Here is a 17,929-nt window from a genome sequence, read left to right as displayed (position 1 = left end):
CTAGCTATGAATGCACTGCGTACACGTTATTTTGCTTCGCTACGCGGGTTCCATTTTGGAAGCAGTGGCCATCTTGTCATTGCCCTCACATAGGCTATAATGGAGCAAATACGGGCCTCACAGTACATGGGCTTCCTCTCTGACTTCTCTGTGACCTGGGCAGCTGGCTCTGCTGCCCCGGGTCAAACTGGTCTCACGAGCTCCCCTTCCTCTCTCCACCTGTGATTCGTATCAGGGCTTGGCCCGTCATAAAACCCTTTTCATCCTACACAAGCCCCTGGCTAATCTCTTTCGCACCTGGCTGTTCCTGCTTTATGACTTGCTTCCCAAAACAGGAGATGCTCATGTTTATTGGGGGGATCTGTAAATCTAATGTGGGATCTGAACCTTGTTGTGTAAATCATTGTGGGCTGGCCGAACTGGAATGTGGGATGGTCATCATGACTCTGCCTTTTCTTTGTAACATATCCTTGTATATTGCCGTTTCATAAGACTCAGGAATGTATGCTTGGGGCCAGAAAAGGCCTATTTAAGATGTAGCCTGTTCCTATGATTTTCAGCAGTCTCCTGAGAACATACACGCTGTTGTACTTCTAGGATACCTGTCATTGGTCTGCAGCCAATAAACGATTCTTTGACTTCACCCAGAAGACTCTGTGTTTCTGTAGGTCCGGAACAGGGTGAAACCCAGAAGTCATAGGGTGTGTGCCCCTGCACCGCTGGGACTAAAATACCCAGTACTTCATTAGTTCTTTTTCCATTTTCATTGTCAATGTCACTTGTAATTGATTCAGTGCTTTCTTTTGATGAATCCCTTTTTCTTTTTTCTTTGATGTTGCTTATAGGGATCACTTTGTTCTCAGCATTGACAATCACAGCATAATTTTCATCATCCCAGTAACTTGTGCCCACTCTACTTGATTCTCCACTTGCCCTGTAACATTTATTTGGTCACGTCGTTCTTCTTCGGCAAGTTCTTCACTTTCAAGTGAACTTTAGACCCTTCTGGTATGGCTTGTATGTATCCAATTTGACAAACCTCCACACTTTACAGCAGTTGTTGTCACTAGTATTACTTGATAGGGACCGTGCCATCGTGGTTCTAGGCAAGACTTCTTCACAAGCCCGCAGTCCCCAGGACAAAGGTCATGCCCCTGTTCTTGCTGTGTGGTTGCTGCAACTTCTCCAACCTGGCTAACCACATAATCTACTACTTCAGCCAATCCTTTGCAATAATCCTGTAGTAAAACATCAGTAATGTTCATTGGTTGATTCGCTGGGACTGTCAGCTGTCTCATAGCCCTGCCCATCACAATCTCGTGTGGGGACAGTCCTGTTCTTTTACCAGGGATACTTCTCAGACTCATTATACCAATGGCAGTGCATCGGCCATTTCATTGTTGTGGATGCACAACCCTTAGCCAATCTAGATTTTATTGTGCCGTTCATCTGTTCAACCACACATGAAGCTCAGGTCGTTAGGCACAATGCAGCTTTTGCTGAATCTGTAATGCTGCACAAATCATTTGAATTGTTTCATTGATAAAACGTGTTCCCCTATCAGATTCCGAAGAGACTGGAAAACCAAATCTAAGTATTATCTCTCTAAGACGCAATTTAGCAATTGTTAGACTGTTATTATGTCTTGTTGGATATGCTTCAACCCAATGAGAAGACAGACAAACAACCACAAGAATGTATTTTAGTCCCTGGCAACGAGGCATTTCGATGAAATCTAGTTGCATCCTTGTTAATGGACCTGCAGCTTTGCCAATTTGTCCCAATCTAGCCACTGTCTTTCTCCCTGCATTGTTTTGCTGACAAACAATATATCTTTGACAGAGACTTTCTGCAATAACCCTGAATTTAGGGTTATAACAGTCTTGGCAAAACAATCAGATCATTGCGTCTCTACCTATGTGTGTTGGACCGTGATAGGCCCTTGCGCACGCACATTTCCACCTATGTGTGTTGGACAATGATAGACCCTTGCGCATGCGCATTTCTCGCAAGAAATGTGTGGGCATGCGCGCATGAGCAGTTTTTGCAATGATCATCCTAGTTTTGAGAGAAACGGTGAGGAAGAGGAGGAGGGCATCCCGGGAAAGAAGCAGTTCAGGTAAGTGTTTTTTTTATTTTAAATAATTTTTAATAGGGGGAGTAGTGTAGGCGGGTGGCAGAGCAGAGTTCCACGGTGTCCGGTCCCAACTCTGTGGAACTCCGCGTAGTGCCACTCTGGCAGCTCCGCCCAGGGTTAGATTTGATCCACCCATTTTTCTCTGTATCACTCGCTTCTTCCTGCAGTTCTTTCACCTCATCCCACGTTTCAACATATGAGAACATCAATCTGCATTCTGTTTGGCCAATTCGTACATTTTGTTGTTCCACATTCATTTTGAATATGTATTCAAAGTAAGGGTGGGCGACAATTTACGTTCCGTTCGCGGAACTAGCGAAATTTCGAAATTTTTGCGTTCCGCGCAGAATGCAAAAATGTCGAAACTTCCGCGATCCGCGGCGGAACGGAAATATGCAGGGCAGGATTCATTCTGGCACGATGCTCCCGTCATTAAACCTCAACAGGAAGCACTTACAGATATAAATAAAGCAGGTGCCCAAGTTGAAGGTCAAATTCAGTAACGCATTAATCAGCACAAAAGATTCATGAGCACGGTTGAGGCTAGGCAGGTGTGCTTTCTCCCCATATCTACCGTCAACAATTTGCTGTATTCCTTGATGGAGCTCTGTGCACCCATGAGTTTCTCGAGCGCAATCCCCATGTAGTTCCTGACACCAGGAGGTTCTGTCTCCTCATCTGCTGTTCTGATCGGTCTCTGGCCCTTTATAAACAAGAGCCATGTGAACTGCATAGAAGCCCCGCCCGTTTGGCCCCAGCCCACACACCAGTGGTGTGCAACGTCTTCCCGCCCTTAACCCACTATGATGGACAGCTCATTCGAGGGATCCCGACGCCGGTGGCAAAAGTTACAGACACACATGGTCACGGGAGACAACTCTTCTGGCCCTCTATGCAGCTGTAGTGTAGGAAAAGCACTATACATTTACCAAACGAGGTAGCACTTACTGATTAGCCAGTAGAAAGTACTCCAGTTGAGTAGAGGTATTGCACAAAACGGTGGCATCCTCTTGGATAAATATGCAGGGCAGGATTCCTTCTGGCACGATGCTCCTGTCACAAAAATTAAACCTCAACAAGAAGTACTTACAGATATAAATTAAGCAGGTGCCCGACTTGAAGGTCAAATTCAGTAACGCATTAATCAGCCCAAAATCTCCGCGAGCACGCGAAATTTCTTTATAGTACGATACTTCCTTTCTTCCGTTAATATGTTGCATTCTATCTCTTCAGCATGCCTCTCTATTGGTTATTCAGGATGGTGTGATAGTCTAAATTTTAGTTTAGTTTAGTTTTGTGTTTTCTAAACACTCTTTGTCTAAATTTGTATAACTTCCAAGAGAGGAAGAGAAAGAAGACCTGGCTACAAATGTATTTTAACATTCAAAAACTTACATTTATGTCATCTACAACACTTGCCTTGCCTAGTCAGTAAAGAACTCTAAAAGATTTATTCAGAAACAGACAAAATATCTGTACTCTAAGGAAGCATTTGTAACATTTGAAGGACATGAGTACGAAAAAGCCCATCCTCTAGAGGGGCACGGAAAAGCAAATCCTATAACAATTCTAAGGCTTACATTGATTTAGCAAAACAGAGGATAATTTCTAAAAACCTACACTATACATTCATGAAGAATAAAGCTTTTTCTTTTGTTGTTTATTTTTTTTGCAGTGTGGAAGACAGAATAACATTCAGTTAGCAGTATTCTCATTACTTTGACTAAGAAAATCGAATGTACGACGTTATATTGCGGTGTTTAAAACCGCGATACCTTTACAACGCAGGCATTACAATGCAAGTCGTTACAATGACTTGCGCTGGAGGGTGCTGGACTTAGGAATACAATGATTTACTATTCCAACTCCAGCCTACGTTACAGTAGGGAAGGTGTTTGAATAGTAAATCATGCTATTCCTTAGCTTAGAGCGCCATCCAGCGCAAGTCATTGCAATGACTTGCGTTTTAATACCCGTCTTGTAAAGGTATTGCGGTGAAATCACCGCGATGTAACTGGTGTCTCCCAAGAAAATCAAATTGTCGCACCTTGTGCACATTCCACGTGTTGTACACTCTTATATTATACGTTAGTAATTCCACACATGTTATTAAAGCATACAATAGGGTGAATTACATCGAGCAGATTTTATTTACAAATATCATGCTCCATCACCATTAAAAACAAAGAAAAGCCAAAATAAAAACATTTAGATTGTCAGACCTAAACACAAAATATAAAAATAAAAGGTGTCCATACTTTGGTCCCAAGGTCTATTCAAGGTTTATCTTTATTAATGCTGTATCATGTAATTGGGGCCCAACTCATATAGGGGCCTACATTTTATCACAGAACTATCATTGAAAGGAAGCTACTTGCAAAACATTTCCTTCAAGTAATAGATGGGCCAGTATCAAACCCAAACTGTTAACATTATAGGAATCAGTGAGACTGAACAAGAACACTGGATCTCCTCTTGACATTATAAACATGGGGGCTATAAATAGTGTTGGAAATACGTCCATCTGAAAAACAAACAGTTAGCAAATTGCTCTTTAATTTTACCCACATTCTGATGTGACACCCTCATGATAAAAGTTTTATAAATGTGATGTCCTAATTCGCCCACGACAGACAGCCTAACACTATAGTGGCACAGAAACAAGAGGAATATAGAACAAGTAATTAAAAAATAAATCTGTTTTCCCTCTAGCAAGAGTCACATGCAAAACCCACATCAGAGTAGTTGAATACCTATGAACTGCCCTGTCATTAGAACAGGAATCTAAGATTGATCATCACATTGCACCTTAGCCAGATCAATGACCGTCCATAATGGAAAGGAGATTATTTTAGGGACCCCCGAATGGCTTCAGATGAATCAGTGGGGACGCAGCTAACAGTTGGCGGAAAGGCTGGGCTCGAACCTTACCTGAAAGAAGCATCGTTCTTGGTCCCTCAAGGGTCACTGTGCCCGCGGCGTTTCCCTCCCGCCGTCACTCGCAGAGGTGGCCGCTGTGTGGGGGGAGCGCAAGGAAAGACTACACTTCCCAGCATTCCCTGGGGCCGGAAATCGCCGCCAGCGCGCCCGGAGGTGCTATTTAGCGGACCTTGACCCCGGCAGAGCGGGGGACGCAGCTAACAGGTGGCGGAAAGGCTGGGCTCGAACCTTACCTGAAAGAAGCATCGTTCTTGGTCACTCAAGGGTCACTGTGCCCGCGGCGTTTCCCTCCCGCCGTCACTCGCAGAGGTGGTTGCTGTGTGGGGGGAGCGCAAGGAAAGACTACACTTCCTAGCATTCCCTGGGGCTGGAAATCGCCGCCAGCGCGCCCGGAGGCGCTATTTAGCGGACCTTGACCCCCGCGACGCGGGCAGCGCACGGGCAGCGCCGGGAGAAGCCCGGACAAGGGCGGGACAGTCTGTGACAGTTCGGGACTGGTCCGAGCTGGGCCGAGCTGTATCCTCGAGCGCCGCATGTGCGCAAGGTTCCAGAGGTAATCGTTCATGGTAAAGCGTGGAAGTGGCATAGACTCGTGTTAGTGCCTTTTTGATTTTTTTGTGTATGCTGTTTGGTATATACATATTTGTGGACTAATACCCTATTCGCCTGCATTCACAATGCCAATGCCTATAGGTCCAAGAGATATACTGACACCGGGGTTAGGCACCCTTGATAACTATTTGGTTAAAAAGGTAAATAAAATAAATAACGAGAGAAGAGTCTCTCTGGGTATGGTTAGCCCTCCAAGTAATAGCCTAATCTCCTAGACAACAGCTGAGTCCCCGAGGGCGCATGGGTCTTGTGAGCTGTCCCCTACAGCTGACTCCTCGGTAGCTGCCCAAACCCATTTGGACCCCATACTTCCAGATATTTCAATTATGAGTGAGACTACTGAAGATGTTACCTTCGTCACTAGACCAGTTAGGAAATGTAGGAAACAGAAATTTAAAAAGGGGGGGGATAAGCCCAATAAAAGGGTCAACACTATCGTAATGGTTCAAGATAATACTGATGTGCCTATTAGCCCTCGTGCCGATAGTTAGGCCTGGGCGGTAAATTCCGTTCCGTTCGCGGAATTTGCGGAATTTGGGTAATTTCGCGTCCCGTGGAAAACGCAAAATTGTCCAAAAAGCTGCGTTCCGCGACTTCGCGAAATTTTTTGCTTGTTCGCGTTCTCAATATGCGTGTTCGCGAGATATTTCACCCCGAACACGCAAACAGCGATCGCGAACAGGAAAAAAGTATCGCGAACAAGCAATTCCGCGTGTTCGCGGAATTTCTGCGTGTTCGCGGAGATTTTTTACCGTTTTGCGGAGATTTGCGTAACGCGATTACGCAAATTCCGCCCACCCCTACCGATAGTAATGGTTTAAATAGCCCTTTACTCCGTGATCAATTTGCCCATCTGCTTAGCACTCTAGAGGTTATGATAGAAACTAAACTCGAACAGTTGTTGCACCTATTGTTCGGAAACTTGATTTTGTGGCCGATGAGGTCAACAGGCTGGGTGGTCTATTAACTAAACATATAAATTTGTTAGACAATAACCATAAAAAGGTGATGGAAGTAATAAGGCAAGAGCCTATAGTCAGAGTAGAACCCCAGCCGACACCCCAGCCCTCCATTACCTTACCCCCTGCATTACCCTCCCTACCAGTGTCTATTCCCGCTCATAGAATTGATATCCCAGTTTCTAGGGAGTTGGCCGCAGCCCCCGTAAGACAGGGAGAAATGAAAAGTAGATTTTTAAATTTGCCCCCGGCTTGCTCCCCTTATGTGGTGATCTTAACTAATGTCCCGCCCCAGGAAAGTCAACAACATCCAACGCTTAAGGAAACACATGACTCTCTTAAAGATAAAACTGTCTCCTGGCTATCCAGGAAATGTGGATTCCCGCTAAATGTATCTAATGACATTTTAACTACTAGAAGAGTGACCTGGATTGGGTCGTCAAGAAAATCTTGTATAGGGGATTGTATAATAGTGAACTTTAGATACCCTCACCATGTGGCCACTGTTTTGCTGAGGGCTGCTTCTCTGCCACAAGATGGAAATAGTATCCAGGTGCGTCCCCTTGGGTTTTTCTATGATGACCTACCCAGACACCCTTTGTCTGGATTAAAAATGGGTAACCGCTTATCAGAGACAGCTTCGTGTCCGTTTACCTTCCAGGGACCAAGTGGAGAACATCACTTCATGCATGGGTCTAACATCCCCACGCGAAATCGTTTTGAGGTTTTTTCTTCACTGGACTTATGCGACTGACAAGAGGCTGCTGAGGGCAGTAGGGCTGAGTCTCATCTTTGTTTGGCCCTCCAGGATTTAGACCAAGTTCCCCCGATTACTGTAGGCATTACACCTACTGAAACGATACATGGAAATTCCAAGGGGCCGACAATCAAGTTCTTATCCTGGAATGTGGCAGGTTTACGTTCAAAGAGAGATAACCCCTCTTGGCTAAGTCTCTTGAAAGATTATGACATCTTGGCATTTCAAGAGACTTGGGAAATTGATTGTGATTTCTGGTTGGACGGGTACACATCCTTTTTTGTCCCCGCATTAAATTCTGCGTCTGGGAGGGCAATAGGGGGTTTAGTGACTATGGTTTCGGTGAAACTTAAAGGGTCAGTTAGTAGGTTAGTCTGTCTTTCTAATAATTTTCTTATCCTTGAATTTAATCTCCTCGATAAAACAAAATTATTATTAGTGAATTGTTATAATGCCCAGCAAGGGGTCTCGCCAAATGTTCATTTGGTTTGGCTGTTGAATTTTTTAAATACTTATAATTTAAAGCAAACCACTTTTTGTCACTATATCTTGTTAGGTGATTTTAACGTGCACCTTTGTAGTCATAACTGTCTGATAACCGATAATGATGGGCCTGATTTTATATCCCCGCAACATTTTGAGCATTCAAGTAAGGGGGAAGCACTGGAAAAACTTTTATCTGAAATCGGCTTGTACGAACCAGGTTTCCCCGATCAAAGGTTACAGGTTCCCACTTTTAAAGGTAGGGACAGCGATACAATTATCGATTGCATATTTCTTTCTTCCGGCCTTTTAAATTTTGTTGTGTCCTACACTGCTATACAGTCAATCTTCAGTGACCATAATCCGGTGACACTTGAACTGATTGATGGCCTCCAGTTTCTAAACTCTTGCTCCCCTCACCTGGTGGTGGCCAATTTGAAGGCAAAGAATCAGGGGAGGAGGTTACGTTGGAGCAAGGTAATTCCAGAGGAATTTTTTAAAACCATTTCCTTAGAGGTGGCGCCGGATTTGGAAATCTGTGGAGATTTTTACTCTACGGGGAAACAAGTAATATCCTCGTATGAAGCTATCTGTCATTTTGTGGCAAAAGAGCTAACTTGTAAAACTAGGTCGGCCACTGATAGTTCAGTTATGGGCTGGTTCAATCATAAATGCACTAAAGCCCATAAAGATCTCAAAAAAGCTCTTCAGGCTTGTCCAAGGAACAAAAGCCTAGTGTCACAGCTTAGAAAAGAATATAAAAAATGTATTCAGGATAGGAAAGTAGAAATCAAACACAATGCCTGGGTTGAACTTATGGACAAAGCCACTCTAAAAGACAGTGCAAAATGTTGGTCTATAATTAATACACCCTTTTTTTCTAATACTAAAAATGATGTTTTGGAAACCAACATCGCAGAGGAGGACTGGTTGAGACACTTTGAAAACATTTATGGTAGTCACCTTGATTTTGATACTTTTGCGGGACCAGTCCCTGACTCTTCCTCAGCACCTCTCAGGTTCCACATAGGAGAGGTTATAAAAGCAATCGAAGACTCTGCAGGGAAAAAGGCCCCTGGCCCAGATGGAGTCCCTACTGACATGTATAAAGCTAATCCTCTGTTCTGGGCCAACATATTGACAAATGTATTTAACCACTCGGTCTGTGTTGGTTTCCCTAAATCATGGTCCAGGTCGGTAATAATACCGATTTTTAAAAAGGGCCAAAGGGCAGACCCCAGATGTTACAGGCCCATATCCCTCCTGGATTCCTCTATTAAAATTCTGGGGAAGGTCATCCTAGACAGGATAACGCGGTGGGCCTCTGACAATAATATTCTGTCAGATGCCCAATACGGCTTCAGAGCAGGGCGGAGCACGGAGGACCAATGCCTGAACCTACTTTTAATAACAGCTAAATATACCAAGGCGGCCAGGGGTTCCATTTATCTTGGCTTCATGGACTTGTCCACGGCTTTTGATTTAGTCAATAGGACTAAATTGTGGACAATGCTCCTGGAATTGGGACTTTATGGACCCCTTGTGCATTTCCTTGCTGAGCTCCATAAAGACCTGAATGCTTGTATCAGGATGACCTCCAATGGACATTGTACATCTAGTTTTAAATCCAGTAGAGGGGTACGACAGGGTTGTATTTTAGCCCCCATGTTGTTCACCTTATATATAAATGCCTTGGAACAAAACTTGTTGGCAGCAACTCCGGACATTCCGCGTATGGGAGGTTCCCCGATTCCGGTCCTCCTGTACGCGGACGATGCCGTTCTTCTGGCCAGGACCCCTCTGGCCCTGCAAAGACTGCTCGACTCGTTTGGTGACTTTATGACCAGTCTGGACCTGGTAGTCAACTATGGGAAATCACATGTGATGTTGCTGGGTCCGGCCAAGAAAAGTGTTAAGCCTTTTTTTGTGGGGGAGAAGAAATATCAAGAGTGAAGGCATTCACCTATTTGGGAGTAGTTTTTGATGACAAATGCTCCTGGTCCCCTCAGCTCTTACTAAAGGTTAATTCTGTAAGAAATTCCTCTGCGGCAGTTCTTGGTTTTGCAAAAAGGCTAGGTGGTAAACCGGTTGAGGCAATTTTGACAATTTATAAAGCAAAATCCATTTCTATTGTAAGGTATGGGGCCTCAATTTGGGGTTATATTAAACCCGATGCCATCCAGACAGAGGAAAACAAATTTTTGCGCTCTCTTCTTGGACTCCCACATTCAACCGCTTCCTATTCAGTCCATTTGGAACTTGGGATGGGTTACATAGCAGACAAAGTCAACTTAGCACCTTTGCTGCTATGGATCAAAATTTGGTTAAACCCGAATCTATCCCTTAACCATAAGATCTTGAAGGACTGCATGAGACTAGATAAGAGGAACAAAATTCAGTGGTTGTTGAACATTGAGACGTCAGCTGCATACCTAGGGAGACCGGATATTTTCCTCAATCCGGAATCCCTTTGTAAGGCAGATTTGGAGTGGGTGAAATTAAACTTCATTAAACTAAGGGAGGCCGAGCGGGAGAGAGTTGAGCTGGGTAAATCCTCTGTCAGGGGGCATGTCTTGTTAACAACATCTTCAGGGTTGTCCCCATACTTGACATTTGTTTCCAACCCTTTCCACAGATGGTTATTGACCAAACTGCGATTTAATCAAATACATATGGTCCTTTGGGATGTGGAGGGATGGCATAGACCTGTAGACGTTGCTCCATGTAAGTGCGATGATTATTCCCCCCAAGACACTTTTCACTTTCTATTTTTTTGTTCATTCTTTAAACAGGCTAGGAAAAAGTTTATTATACCGCTGTTAAAAAGTATGAATTTTGTCCAGTGTAGGCCAGCTTTAATGTTTCTGACTTTTTTAGAGTGTCCATTAATCATGTTTTGTGTTGCCAGTTTTTTAGCAGCATCTGTTAGAGAGAGGAGGGTCAGATTCAAAAATGTCCAAGATAGTGACCCCGTTTCAGTTTCTGGCAATAAATGATCTTGTTTTAATTGCTTAAAATGGACTTGGCCGATTTTAAACCTTTTAATGTTAATGGAATAGTTTTTATCTGAATATTTTAATCAAGATGTCTAACATTTCTGTATTTTGCACATACTTTTATGATTTTAAATAATCGAATAAAGTGGTTTTGACTTGACTTGACTTGACTTGAATCAGTGAGGTCGAATTCAGTCCTTCTGCTAGACCTCAGCATGGACTTTGGTGTGTAGCAGGGTCCCCGATAGTCCACTGAGATAAGGAGCAACCATTCTGCTTGACCTCAGTAAGAACTTCTGCAGGCTTAGACATGCAGCACCAAAACAGCTTACACCATCAAAGTGGGGCAAATCTATGCAATTATTTAATGACCTCCCTCTGAAGATGAGATGCACACCTTCACATCACTATAAGTGCAAGGTGCATGCTATGGATTAAGCAAAGTCCATTAACCTATTCAAGCTCAACATAGCTGTCAACAGGCCATGCTCGTGGAGACAAAATAAGGGGTAGTTCTGGACAAGCCCTCATAAGAATGTGCCCATTGGATGGAGATGAAGGTGTGCCATGTTTCTTTATTGCCATATATTGTTAATTTAGAGAAAGTCGATGCTACTATGAAAAACCATACATTCATTTATGGGAACTAAATTGCATCTTTATTAATGAATTTACCCTTTGTTAACTCCACATCAACCCTGACTCGCAAATACATAGTCAGGCAAGCACTAAGACCTAGGCCCGAGGCCACGCATTGATAGATCACAGATTGGGTGGCACGTATCTGGCAGACAAATGTACAAACAGGAAACAATAGATCAATCCCACAGTTAGGCACAGCTAAACCACAATGGTCAAGGGAGAGTGACCCCAACAAAGCACACATGGCTGGAGGGGGTTTTCGCGCTACTGAAAAACCATAAAGTCCGATGGCATATGAGTTAGGAACATTTAGCCAATCAGGACACAGCACAGGACACAAGGCACGCTCCCCATTCTGGACATCTGGACACATTACCCACTGGCCACACTGTGTCCACGCAAGGTTCAGGCCCATCTATATTTCCATTAGAAAATTAATTTCTGACTCCAAAGGCAGCAACTTACATTCCTCACCATACATTGATCACAGAAACTTTTATTACTATGAATTGTATAAAAGGAGGCCATAGACTGAGAGCAAATTGAGACAGTCCTCAGAACATGCGCTTGCTAACTGCTGTAATGTTTAATTCAACAAACTTCTCCTGTTTTGCCAAATGCCTCTTGTCTCTTGTTTTTTCAAGGTATTTCATTTTAAAGTTACAATATCAACATATATAGTACATTTACACTGAAACATTAGAGATCAAATAGGCCCAATAGTAGGCCTGGGCGGTAAATTCCGTTCCGCTAGTGGAATTTGCGGAATTTGGGTAATTTTGCGTTCCGTGGAGAACGCGGAATTGCCAAAAATTCCGTGATCAGTGGCTTCGCGGAATTGTTTGCCTGTTCGCGCTTTCAAAATGCGTGTTTGCAAGATTTTTCCCCCAAGCACGCAAACAGCGTTCGCGAACAGGAAAAAAGCATCGCGAACGGGCGGAACAAGTAATTCCACGAGTTTGTGGAACTCTGCGTGCTTGCGGATATTTTTAACCGCTTCGTGGAGCCTTGTGTAGCGCGACTACGCAAATTGCACCCACCCCTACCCAATAGCCAAACCACAAGGTCACTGTCTGCAGCACTGAAGACCTCATACAACAGGACAGCCACAAAGAACTCAGAGTTTACCTTTAAATCCAGTGAACGTCAGAGACTTCCCTGATCTCTACTTACTTAAGCCCTGCATGTTAAGGCCCAAATGCCCTTAATATCCCCTACTCTTATGCTGTTTGGGCGTGTGGTTTGCGTATTTAAGTAGTATCACTTCCACCGTGGAACGAAACAAGATGGAGGACAGAATGGACATAGAGAGCATGACATTTGACCGCCCACAGAATTTTCTTTTTGTTTTTTAACTCAAAGTGGACAAGAAGGAATACTTTTTTGAAGGAGATGATGAGGAAAATGAGCATCAGTTATCTTTGCAAACCGTCAGTTTAGGTGGGGGGGGGCAAAGATGAACTAAACATAGTTGAGGCTGAAGGTATGAGCTACAAAGGGAAGCCTATCAAGGTCATATTGACATATTTGCAAGTTTCTGTGCAGGCTAGAATAGGTGACTTTACAATGCATACTATTACATCGCATGCCATTGCAACGCAAATTTTTACTTCAACTGTCTGTCAGAGGGGTGCTGGAAGTTGAAACAGATTAATTTTCTATTCCAACTTTAGTTTGTGCAACAGTAGGGAAGGTGTTGGAGTTAAATCCAACACCTTCTACCCACTGCTGCACACCTTTTGCGTTGCAACGACATGCGATGCAAAGGCATACGTTGTAATAGTTTCGTTGTACAGGCTGTCTCCCTCAGCCTATGGTTTCACCGGTTGGCTTTGCGATTAGGCCAACAGTCATTTTGAGATTAAATTCTGGTTTGGGTCCTATATACATAAGTGGCCAACATCTTGTGGCTTTAGCTGAAGATCAAGAGTCTGAGGACGAAGATGAAAATGATGCTAAGGGTACAGGGAAGGGAGCAGCTGCTGCACTACCATCAAAACTTCCACCGAAAAAAGCTAAGCTGCTACTTTAATCATCTGAAACAGAAGAAGATGATGATTATGAAGATGAAGAGGATGAGGATGATGATGAAGAAGTGGACGACGAAGATGAGGAAGAGTCTTCAGTGACAAAATCCTCCCCAGTTTGCAAAGCCCAACAATCGAGCCAGAGTGGTAAAGTTTCAAAACCAATCACACCAGCTTCCAAACAAAAGACACCAGAGAAGAATTCTCAGGAAAAGAAACCCCAGACACCAAAAACTCCAAACGCACCTCTCGGTATGGAAAGAATGAAGGCAAAAAAGCTTACAAGTGCAAAAAAGGGACCCTAAAATTATTGAAGAGATGTGGAAATGGAGACAGTCACTGAAAGAAGACAAATAGCTTGTTTTTAGCTATGCTTTTTTGTTTGTTTTGTCAGTCTCTTTTAAATGCTGAAGGTTCTTGCCATCTGATTATATACGTTCAGTAACCTGTGCCAAGAATGGCAAATTCCGGTCCAGCTCCTGAGAACCGGTGCATCCCTTTACACATTTTGAAATGCTATGGCTCGGTACAATTGGTGGCTAGGTGATTGGTCAAGTGACGAGTGTGAAAGTTGAAATAAAACCATATTTTAATAAAAATGTGGATACTTTATGCTTATGCATGGTTATAGTAGACATGACCTGAACAAGCAACAAAAGGAGTTAGATAATAGCGCACTGAGGTGACAATATACAACTAAGAAAATGGCTGGCATAGAATAAGAAGAAAGACCAACTGCCAGACCAGAGGCCCTCTGGTCTACCATAGCTCAAAGGCAACAGTCTAAGTATTAAGGTTTACATTTGTTGGTGGTCGCAATGGTGCACAAAATGAACACACTGTAAGTGTCTGTGGATTCTTACTAAAGAATTGCAAGACATCCAACTGAAAATCTTATCTGACAAATTTGTGATGCATTAAAGACATTTCCAATCAACGGTAGTACAAAAACTTAGGGCCATATATAGGTAGCCTAATACCGGTCGGTAACGGCCGATTTTCGGTAAATATCCGGTACCGACCGGTATTTAGGCTTGTGCTATGTAGGGGGAACATTTCAGGATTCAGTAATTTACCAAATCGGTAAAATTACCGAATCGGTAATTTTACCGATTCGGTAAATATCGAATCCTGAAATGAGATGTGGGTGACACTCAAATGAGTGATGTGTAGGGAAAATAATTCGGTATTTAGCACCAAATATATGTTGGTGCTAAATACCGAATTCATTGCAAAAAGCAATATTTTGCTGGACTAACAGTGCCATGTGGCAGACATACATGCCCTTAGGGCATGTATGTGCGCCACATGTGCACACATGCAGGAATCAGGGGTGCAACAGGGTGTCAATGTGACACCCTGCCACCCTTGAATGTGCTCCCCCCATTACCGAATCGGTATTTACCGATTCGGTAATGAGGCATACCTTCCCATTGATTCCTATGGGCCTCCAGGCCCGTAGGAATCAATGGGAAGGTATGCCTGATTACCGAATCGGTAAATACCGATTCGGTAATTACCGAATTTCTCCGATTCTGTAATATTTACCGAATGATTACCTACATACGAGTTACCACTTCTTAAATACCGAATCGGTAAAGTTCGGTATTTAAGAAGTGGTAACTTGTATGCTACCTACATATGGCCCTAATGTGCTGACAAGTGAAACCAAATGACTGTGCACCCATCTTTTTATTTTCGAGACTGAACAACGTCTCTATTCAGGACTGTACAACGTGAGTCACACTCTCTTAAAATACTTTAATGTAAAGATATATTAGATGATGCAGCTTTTGTTTTTGTGTATTTTGCCAGTCACTCTGCTAGGGTTTGTTTAGACAATTGTTCCAGCAAGCAAGGTAACTGATGAGAAGAGCAGCCAAGAGGAATAGTGGTAAATTTCACGGTGAAATTTCAGTGGAGATAGCTGATACATTTTTATTAATGTCTACTTAGAAGTAATTTTTCAAGTTTGTGATTCACCAATGATGAGCCAGGAAAAGTGATAGTAGAATTAAGTCTGCATTCATAGCACACTCAAAAATGTCCAGGAAATATGTGCCACTTGATCTTTTTCAGCTGCAGAGACAGCCCATTGGGATCCATATTCAATTAACATTGCTCTTTTATGCACGAAAAGTGAAACATTGAATATAACTAGGGGCTATGGAAAATCAAAATCGGGAAACTGTTGTATGTTTCACACGAATATCATTTTGCCACATTGCCCCACGGGCCACCAATTTTGTAACACTAGCTATGATTTTATTTTCAATATTGTTTCCATCTTTAATGGACCAAAAGTGATAACAGCTGCTCAATAGAGGTGCAAATCAGTGCAATATATTTTTCAAAAGTTAACATAGTCACTCTCAGATGTTGATGACTGAAAGTAGGCATTAAAATAGAAGGAACCGCCTTGTTGCACAGATAAAATAAATATTTAATTTTGACTATGAACCAGAGGAAGTGTTTTGTCTGGGGTAGAAAATACATGCAATTCGAACAGGGTATAAAAAAAGATTCCTCAATGTCTCAAACTGCTTTTCTTTTACTCTTCACACAAACTGATGTTCACATCACAAGAGTATATTATTTCTACCGGTCTTTCAGAATTTAGAGCAGGGGTCTACAACTTTTTCTGTAGTGAGAGCTACTTCTGCTCAAGGAAAGTCTTCCCGAGCTACTAGAAAATGTTATACCTGTAAAATAGTGACTACACTATGACCACCCAAAGCAAGATTTTCAGTGGTTACCACCTAAGTATACCAAGTGCGGTTACCAGCAGAAATGCTGGGAAAAGTTCTTTAATATTGAATGCCTCCCCTTGACTTATGAAGTAACATTCAATCTTGACATGCACAGTGGCACAAAGGACATAAGCACAGCGGTACGTCTCCACAGCTCAGCTTGAATTATCATTCACCAGTTTCGGAAAATGCACATTTTTCTATCTAATACTACTTTCCACTGTGGGCAAACAAACTCAGTTTTCCAGAAGAAACCCCATTTTTGAAAACTAAAACTGCCTTTAAAATATCAGTTTTCAGTTTTCGACAAATGCACAGTCTCAAAACATCAGCTTGTCATTATCATCATGTACTCCCATGTACAAATGCCTCATATGGACAGACTACTTTGAATTCCCAGGTATTACAGTCATATGCCATGGATGCTCACCATTGGTATAGGAAACAATGGTCCTAGACCTCTTTAAAGCTACAATTCCGTTATGAAAAACATTCATTAGTCAAAGGGCATCCGGTACATATAGAATTAGCATTGTATTATTAACATACCACCATTTTCTTTACAATTCAAACAAGTATATCTTCAAAAGAGACAAAAGTACAAAATATCCCTCGAATAGTGACTGTTTATTATTTAGTTACTTTTATAACAGATCACCATATTCAATGCTCCAAATAGACAAAGAGGTTGCTCCAAGGGTAGTGTGAAAAAGGAGAGTGCTTGTGAGGTAGGACAGATATAAAGGAGAGGAATGCAAAAGGCAAATTCAATAACCAATCAATTACACATTCTGGTATCCTTAGTAAAACTGATAGCAGCTCATAGTGGTACCAGTTTTACAGATAGGCCTGCCCCTTATGGATTTACAAATATTCATTTCATGATTTTCTGATGATGCAGAGAGAACATTCATCTATGAAAAGGCGGGGCTGGAATGATATCAGGTACAGGCCGACTGGGGGAGAGTGTCGACGTTTCGACCCTGGTGCAATGAGGGTAATTTATATCCTCTACAGGTGGGTCTTCCTCAGTACGGGGGGAGGGGAGGCAACCTAGGGTAAGGTACAGTCAGGATACAGCCCCTGAGGAAGACCCGGCTGCAGAGGATATAACTTACCCTCATTGCACCAGGGTTGAAATGTCGACACTCTCCCCCAGTGGGCCTGTACCAGATATCATCATAGCCTGCCTTTTCACAGATGAATGTTCTCTGTGCATCATCAGAAAACCATGAAATTAATATTTGTAAATCCATAAGGGACTGGCCTATCTGAAAAACTGGTGCCACTATGAACCATGACCAGTTTTACTAAAGATACCTGAATGTGTAATTGATTGGTTGTTGAATTTGCCTTTTGGATTCCCCTCCTTTATATCTGTCCTACTTCACGAACACTTTCCTTTTTCACACTCCCCTTGGAGCAACCTCTTTCTCTATTTGGAGCATTGAATATGATGATCTGTTATAAAAGTAACTAAATATTAAACAGTCACTGTCAGGATCCGTCCGACTTCTTCCACATGGTGTGGGCATGGCCCGACTAGCTCAGTTCTGGGGTGAGATCGAAAGCGAACTGACCAAGGTCCTGGGGTGGGAGGTTCCTCACGATCCACGTCATTCCCTT

General features: G+C 42.8%; 1 pseudogene; it reads left to right on the top strand.

The window, feature by feature from the left end:
• Window positions 1-12,812: 12,812 nt before the first annotated feature.
• Window positions 12,813-13,858, top strand: LOC146834720 (nucleophosmin-like; annotated as a pseudogene).
• The last annotated feature ends 4,071 nt before the right edge of the window (window positions 13,859-17,929 follow it).

The sequence above is a fragment of the Triturus cristatus genome, chromosome 4_2 (genome assembly GCF_964204655.1).
Source record: "Triturus cristatus chromosome 4_2, aTriCri1.1, whole genome shotgun sequence".
NCBI classification, from domain to species: domain Eukaryota; kingdom Metazoa; phylum Chordata; class Amphibia; order Caudata; family Salamandridae; genus Triturus; species Triturus cristatus.
This window is presented reverse-complemented; position numbering and strand designations above follow the sequence as displayed.